Source organism: Bidens hawaiensis, unplaced genomic scaffold, assembly GCF_021521415.1.
Source record: "Bidens hawaiensis isolate Kalapana, Puna unplaced genomic scaffold, B.hawaiensis_p1.1 tig00027055_1, whole genome shotgun sequence".
NCBI classification, from domain to species: domain Eukaryota; kingdom Viridiplantae; phylum Streptophyta; class Magnoliopsida; order Asterales; family Asteraceae; genus Bidens; species Bidens hawaiensis.
In genome coordinates, this window is record NW_027494354.1 from 266513 (window position 1) to 274507 (window position 7995).

The 7995-nt window shown below is 41.9% G+C and overlaps 1 non-coding gene across 1 annotated transcript; it reads right to left on the minus strand.

Annotated features, from left to right (window-relative positions):
- Positions 1–4171: 4171 nt before the first annotated feature.
- Positions 4172–4283, minus strand: LOC143574523 (small nucleolar RNA R71). Its single transcript, XR_013142610.1, has one exon. It is a non-coding gene; the product is annotated as a small nucleolar RNA R71 (small nucleolar RNA).
- Between the last annotated feature and the right edge of the window lie 3712 nt (positions 4284–7995).

Genomic DNA, 7995 nt, shown 5'->3' on the forward strand with positions numbered 1-7995 from the left:
ATTGAATTGGTGGTTTACCATTACTAAGATCATGTTAATACGGGGCACATGTGAAGCCAGCTAATGATGTTGGCGTTTTGTATGATAAGAATATGCTTGTGAAAGATCCATGATAATTAATGGTGAAAAGATATGTGAACTGTTTTTGGGTTCGTGTCGATTGTTGATTCAACCTTAACAAAATGTAGATCTTGTCTGCTGTTTCTTTTTTATGTGTCGTGGTCAAAATTAATGCATTACTTTTATTTTGGACACTTTCGAAACACGCATAATACTAAAGTGTTTTAAATTCGGTTCTTAATATCAACTTTTAATGCCAAAAGATATATTATTAAATTTTCTAAAACTTTGATAGAAGCCGGTTGTACAAAGATTACAACGATAACTTACCAACAAAGTGTGCTACTCTAAGCTAAAAAATTTGTTCTTTTTTGAACTTGAAAAAAGAGTTCCCCTTGAGTTCTTATGGGACTCTGGATATTGATGCTCTTTTTGTTGAGAAGCTTGTTATTTCTGAATCGCCATGTGAACTGATGAGTGTACATAAAATATTATATATTTATTTTTATCATTGATTATATATTTTTCCTTCACATTATATATTTTTTTTCTTAATATTGTGTTATATTACTCAACATTATGCTATATTTTGTTCAGTATTGTGTTATATTTTGTGACATGCTGTGTCTTTGTTTATTTATCATTGTGTTGTTTGTTCATTTTTGTCATTTTGTCTTTTCGGCGTTTTTATTTTTTATTTTTTTTGGAACGGGAATGATTGGGGATACATTTTGGTTGTTTAAATATTTTTTGTTTTTTATTTATAATTTTGAGTTCTGAATTTTTTTTATTATTTTTTTCATTTTTTAAGGGTCTTTTGTGTGGCCAGAAACACTTCTAACACTTCTCATTTTTGTCTTCCTTTACATTTTAATTTTCCCCTCTACATTATATTATATATGTGTGTGTGTGCGCGTGCGTGTGTGTATATATCTATATATATGTGTGTGTGTGTGTGTACAGGGGAGAATTCTTTTGAGAACTATTTTGGGTTTTAAGAACTTGAAAGAACTCAACGTAACAATTATTTTTTTTTGAGTTTTTTTACATATACGTAATATATGTAGGTTACATGTACGTAAAAAAATTACAGAATTTTTTACGCACCGAGTTGACTTATTACATAGGTGTAACGGACGTTTAAATTAGTGTAATCACTGTACATCTTTATTCTCTCTCATACTTTAATTTTTTATTCACGTTTATTTCAACCACATAATCTAATTTATTTAATTAAATATGTGATCAAGAATGAAATTCTTAATTATTAAAACTCAACAAGGTTCTCAAATTATCCCTCCCCTATACAGGGGTGGGTTAAAATAAAAAGATATAGTTTTCTAGGAAGATTAGGAATAAATCATAGCCATTAGATCATGTAAATCAATGGTTGAGATTTAAAATTACCAAAAACCGACATAGTTTCCTAGAATTATTCTTTTACTATAGGTTTTAATGCCAAATGTCAAAAATTTATTGGTTCATACCATTCCAAGGATACTCTTTATTCTTATTTGAACCCTTTTCCCCCTATATATATATATATATATGGAGAGGATCAAGAGAACACTCAACTTTAGAGAGAAAATTTTAAAACTCCTAAAGAATTATTTTTAATTAAAAATTAAAAAATATTTTCAAATTTCTGTTTTTGCCATTATTCGTATATTTTCTTAACCTTCACTTGAAAAAAAAAAAACCGCTGTAATGCACATATGTATTACAGTGCGATACCGTTGTATTACACATGAGTATTGATGTGTTGTAAAACACACGTATTTTCCGCACCTTTTATCTACGTATTGTATTACATTTTATGTATTTTAACTTGTTTTTGATAGGTTTTACATATTTTTATTTATCTTGTAGGCAAAGGGTGGAAAGGAAGAAAAACCGAGCTTTTCTGAGAGCTTACGAGCCTTTTACGCATACGTTTTCAAGACAAAGCTCAAAGCCCGGCCCGATTACATGTTATACAAGCCAATTACTTACAATATTATAACATAAAAAGAAAAAATAAAAAAACCCTAGGGCAGCAGGGTTTGCGATCGGAAGTCAGCAGAAGAAAATAAAAGAAAAGAAGTTTTTTGCAAGCTAGGTCTTGGTGTCTTGGCGACTAGGGAAGGAAGAGAAGGAAAGGACAAGTCTCGGGATCATTCACCATCAATTTTACAGCCAAGGAGCAGCCTGGAATCACTCGATATCCTTTAATCTTTTACATTGTTCATCATATTATTTTACTTGTTCAATTGATTACATAGTTTTGCAATTATGTTAGAGATTGACTTGTTTATGATTGCTATTGATTGTTGGTTGATTGTTAAAATGTTTGAGATGAGTTTAATGATGTTTTTAATGAGTATTCATGGCTATCCAATTATTATTCTCGGCTAAACTTGTTAGTTCTACCTAGGAATGATGTTAATTGTTAGTGTTTGATGAGTTTTATGGATTGTTTGATTGATAGACTTGATTTGTTAATGTAAAGTTTGATTTAGACATGAAATAAGTTGTGTTTAAGGGCTGAAAATTTTGGTGATTCATTGCATAAACCCCGTGTGTCGGTTAATTAGTTTTGTGTTGATTGATCGGTGCATTGTTTGATTCTAGACTTTGTGTTTAGGGTTTGTTTACGGTAGGTACAACCGTAGGGTTTTGTTGCGTGAATTTGAGGTTAAAGTACAGCGGTTAGACACCTTCTTTGAGACCGAGAGGTGATAAGAAGTTAGGGTTGTCTCATTGCCTTTGCATGCTTGAATAAGGATTGCGCGAGAGCGAGTTCGTTTCTTGTCAGGTTTAGGTGTTTTGAGCGACTAGTTGATCTATTTTAGTTTAAGTTGAATTGTTCCTCTATCCTTGGTTGTGTAGTATTCATTGCCATTAGGGTCGAGTGTTGGTGAGACCGAGAGGTGATCCATCATTAGAACACGTTAGCAATTGTTTCCCGGTTTGGTCGTTTTAGGCGATTTTGAGTAGTTAGGGTTTATTGAGTGAGACCGAGAGGTGATCCAGTGAGCCCGAGCGATCCTTAGTCGTGTCATCTTTAGGGACCGGTGTCTAGATATCATTCAATCCATTAGCTTGTTAGGCCTACAATTTGATTCAGACCTAGGTAGATGTTTTTCTCCATCCTAAGTTAACACAGTTAGTTCCCCGTTAAGTTTTCTATTTTTGGTAAGTATTGTTAGTCAGTTAGGTTAGTTCAGTTAAGTAATTAAAAATCAATTAATATTATTCTTAGGTAGGTCTTGTTTAGGGTTAGTGATTGTTAACGTCTTACGTGTCCACGTGTTAGATACTCGGACTTCCTAGGTCTATACTACTGGCGATCGGTACACTTGCCGGTTGTGTGTGGTTTAGGATATTCATTTTATTTTTAAAGCTTAGTTGTGAGGGTCATTGTTATAGGGTTATCCGACGCACATCAAGTTTTTGGCGCCGTTGCCGGGGACACGGTTTTAGGCGTTTAGAGAGCGACTCGAGTTAGGACTTACCTTGTGTGCTACTTGTAATTATTTTTGTTTTTGTTCTGTTTTGCTTATTTGTTAGAATAGTTTAGTTAAATTTATTTTTATTTATAGTTTTATGCGACAGACTCGATCTCAAGGACCACCCGACACGGAAGCATTTCCCGAGCCACAGAGAGACTTTCGTGTGAGACGTCGCGCCGTTTCACCATCTTCCACTTCTTCATCCGTTGACTCTGACGATAGGGATAGGATCATGGGTGACAATCCACCACCGAGGAGGACAGTTGCAGACCGGGCCCGATCGACCAATGCTGGCGCGAGATCCAGCATCGCACCACCCGCCATTGGAGTTAATGCGAACTGGCAGATTCCTTCGAATATTCTAAACACCATTTCTCATTCTGCTCAGTTCCACGGGTTAATTCACGAAAACCCGCATCATCATCTCACTCGTATCGCGCATATCTGCGACACCTTCCATCTTGCCAGCGTATCCGAAGACGCCGTGAAACTCCGCGTTTTTCCGTTCTCGCTCATCGATAAAGCAAGTCTGTGGCTCGAGTCCCTCCCACAGGGCTCCATAGCCACTTGGGCTGCCATGCAGACCCTGTTTCTTGAGAAATACGATGCTTCGGCTAAGGCCGCTCGTCTACGTAATCAGATTCATTCTTTTCAGATGGAGGATACTGAGAGTTTCTACGAGGCATGGGAGCGTTTCAAAAATCTTTTATCGTTGTGCCCAAACCACGGCTTGCAAGATTTGGCGGTTTTCGAGAAGTTCTACAATGGAGTGACTTACGTGACGCAAAATATGCTCGAAACAGCTGCGGGAGGAAATTTGCTGACAACAAAGGACCCGGATGAGTGTATCGCTTTGTTTAACGGGTTAGCTATGAGTGGATACCAGAGACCGCCCGCCAAGGGTGGTAAGACCGTCGATTCCATTTCACGCGGCATTCATTCGGTGGACACGACCACCGCACTCACGGCACAGGTAAAGGCATTGGCGCAGATTGTGAAGGACCTATAGACGAAGAGCAGGTTATGTGAGATATGCAGAGGAGTGCATGATACCGTTCAGTGCCCAGTCAGTTCGCAGGAGGAGGCCGTAGACTTCATAGGAAATCCGAACCAAAATCCAAATTCTTTCAATTCTTATAATTCGGGGTGAAGAGGCAATCAGAATTCCAACTGGAGAAGCGGCAATCAGTCCGGTTTTCAGCAGTATCAGAGCCTTTTCCAGAATGCCGGTGAGGGAGCGAGTAGTGGGGAGAAGAAGCCCACTTTGTAGGAGATGATGGCGCAGCAGACGCAGATGTTGTCGCAGCTTATGACGCGAGAGGATTCCTGACATAAGGAGACTCAGGAGAAGTTTCAGGAGCACGAGCAGTTCATGAGGAATCAAGGAGCGTCGATTCAGAGTCTCGAGCGGCAGATGGGGGAGATAGCCAGTCGATTGAAAGAGAGGCTGCAGGGTACGCTACCGAGTAACACCGAGCAGAACCCGAAGGGATTCGCTAAAGCTGTGACAACAAGGAGCGGTGCAGGGGCATGAGATGAGCCCAGGATTCAGCAGAGGTCTAGAGGAGGAGTCATCGAGGAGCCTGCAGTAGATAGAGAGGAGCAGGCGGATGAGGAGATTGTGATGGAGTCTCCACCGGCCCAGATGCATCAGAGGAGCAGCCCTGGGAGTTCAGCACAGGCCGAGAGACAGCAGCTACCGAGCGAGCCACCGAGAGTCTACAAACCCAGAGTACCATACCCCGGGAGACTCCGCAGAGACAGAGATGAGGTAGAATTCTAAATTTCTTGATATTTTGAAGCAGCTTCGCCTTAAAATTCCATTCCTTGAGGCACTGACTAAGATGCCTAAACACGCGAAGTTCCTCAAGGATATTCTTACGAATAAGGAGAAGCTTGCTGAGGTAGCTTCCATCCCTTTGAGTGCTAGCTGTTCTGCTGTCTTACAGAGAAAATTATCAGAAAAGATGGCCGATCCAGGGAGTTTCACGATTCCCTGCATCTTGAGTGATGACACGGTTATTCACGCGCTGGCTGATCTTGGTGCCAGCAATAATTTCATGCCGTATTCCGTGTATCGCAAGCTGGGTTTAGGCGAACCGAGGCCTACCAGGATGAGTATCCAACTTGCTGATCGTTCTGTGAAATACCCTCGAGGGGTGGTCGAGAACATGCTGGTTCGTGTCGACAAGTTCATCTTCCCGATGGACTTTGTCATTCTGGACATGAACGATGATGATAGTGTACTGCTTATCTTAGGCCGACCATTCCTTGCCACTGCACAGGCGTTGATCGACGTCTGCGAGGGTAAGTTGATTTTGAGAGTTGGGGATGAGAACGTCACCTTTGACGTTCGACAGTCACTGAAACACCCCAAGTCTGCTGATGACTCCTTATACTTTATTGATACCATCATGGAGCATGTTGGGGAGTTTTTCAGCGAGATCTGTGGAGGATCTGCCTCCGACACTCAGATTCTCGATAGGGACATTCCCGATATTGAGATGGTTTCCATGACCGATCAGTCAACGGAAGATGACGCCGAGTCACATACCCCTGAGTCTGAGGTGTCTGCTGGGATCGTACGAGACGATCCGATGGACCGACCTTCTGTCGAGAGCCCCCCTCCTTCCTTAGAGCTTAAGGAGTTGCCAGGCCATTTGGAGTACGCGTTTTTGGACGAGGAGAGGAAGTTGCCGGTTATTGTTGCATCTGCTTTGACTGAGGTCAAGAGAGAGAGAGATTGTTGAGGGTGCTACGAGAGCACAAGGAGGCCATTGCATGGAAGATTATCGACATTAAGGCCATTGTTGGCTCGATGCGTTGACACCAACCTAGTTCTTAACTGGGAGAAGTGTCACTTCATGGTACGCGAGGGCATCGTTTTGGGGCATCGTATTTCGAGTGCGGGGATAGAGGTCGACCGAGCGAAGGTCGAGACCATTTCTAATCTTCCCCCGCCCACTTCTATGAGATCCATCCAGAGTTTTCTAGGTCACACTGGGTTCTATCGCCGGTTCATTAAAGATTTCTCTAAAATCGCGAGACCCATGACCAAACTTCTGGAGAATGATGCCCCATTTGTGTTTTCTAAGCAGCGTATCGAGGTGTTTGATCTTTTAAAAGACAAACTCGTTAACGCCCCGATCATTATTGCTCCCGACTGGTCGCTTCCCTTTGAGTTGATGTGTGATGCGAGTGACTTCGCAGTTGGAGCAGTTCTTGGACAGCGGAAGGATAAACACTTCCATCCGATTTATTATGCGAGCAGGACCTTGAATGGTGCACAGGAGAGTTACACCACCACCGAGAAAGAGCTTTTAGCTGTGGTGTTTGCATTCGATAAATTCAGGTCCTATCTTGTTCTGTCCAAGACGATTGTGTACACGGATCATTCTGCCATTCGTTATCTCTTTAGCAAACAGGATGCTAAGCCACGTCTTATCTGATGGATCCTGTTGCTTCAAGAGTTTGATATTGAAATCCGTGATAAAAGGGGGCCGAGAATGTGGCGGCCGATCATCTTTCACGTCTTGAGGGAGCTGAGTTAGGAGAGCCGGGGGTCAGGATTAATGACCACTTTCCGACAGAGAGTCTCATGTTTGTTTCGGCTCAGGATGAGGGTTTTCCATGGTTCGCCGACTTCGCGAACTATCTTGCGGACGGGTACTACCCGAAGATGTCTTACCAGCAAAAGAAGAAATTCTTTGCTGATGTTAAGTTTTACCTGTGAGACGACCCGTACCTCTTTCGTATAGGTGCTGACCAGTTGATCAGGAGGTGTGTTGACGTTAAGGAGGGATGGCAGATTCTAAGACATTGCCATGTCAGACCGACAGGAGGTCACCACGGTGCGAGTTTGACAACGAAGAAGGTTTTTGATTGTGGATTTTATTTGCCTTCGATTTTTAAAGATGTGCACGCGTTTGGGAGGAGTTGTGATCGTTGCCAGTGGGTCGGCAACATTTCTTCGCGAAATGAAATGCCCCAGAATGCTATTCAGGTTTGTGAGGTTTTTGATGTGTGGGGCATTGATTTCATGGGACCGTTTCCATCTTCGCGTGGAAACAAGTACATACTCGTGGCGGTTGATTATGTCTCGAAGTGGTTTGAGGCCAAGGCCTTACCCATTAATGATGTCCGAGTTGTACTCCGTTTTCTCAAGAGCCTTTTTGCTCGTTTTGGTATATCGAAGGCATTGATCAGTGATAGAGGTACTCACTTCTGCAATGCGCAGATGGAAAAGGCGTTGCGACGCTATGAGGTCACCCATCGGCTTGCAACCGCCTACCACCAACGGACTAGTCGGCAGGTAGAAGTGAGTAATCGGGGGATTAAAAGTATTCTTGAGAAAACGGTTGGTTCGAATCGTCGGGATTGGTCCGACAAGTTAGATGATGCATTATGGGCCTTCCGTACAGCCTACAAAACTCCGACCGGTTCC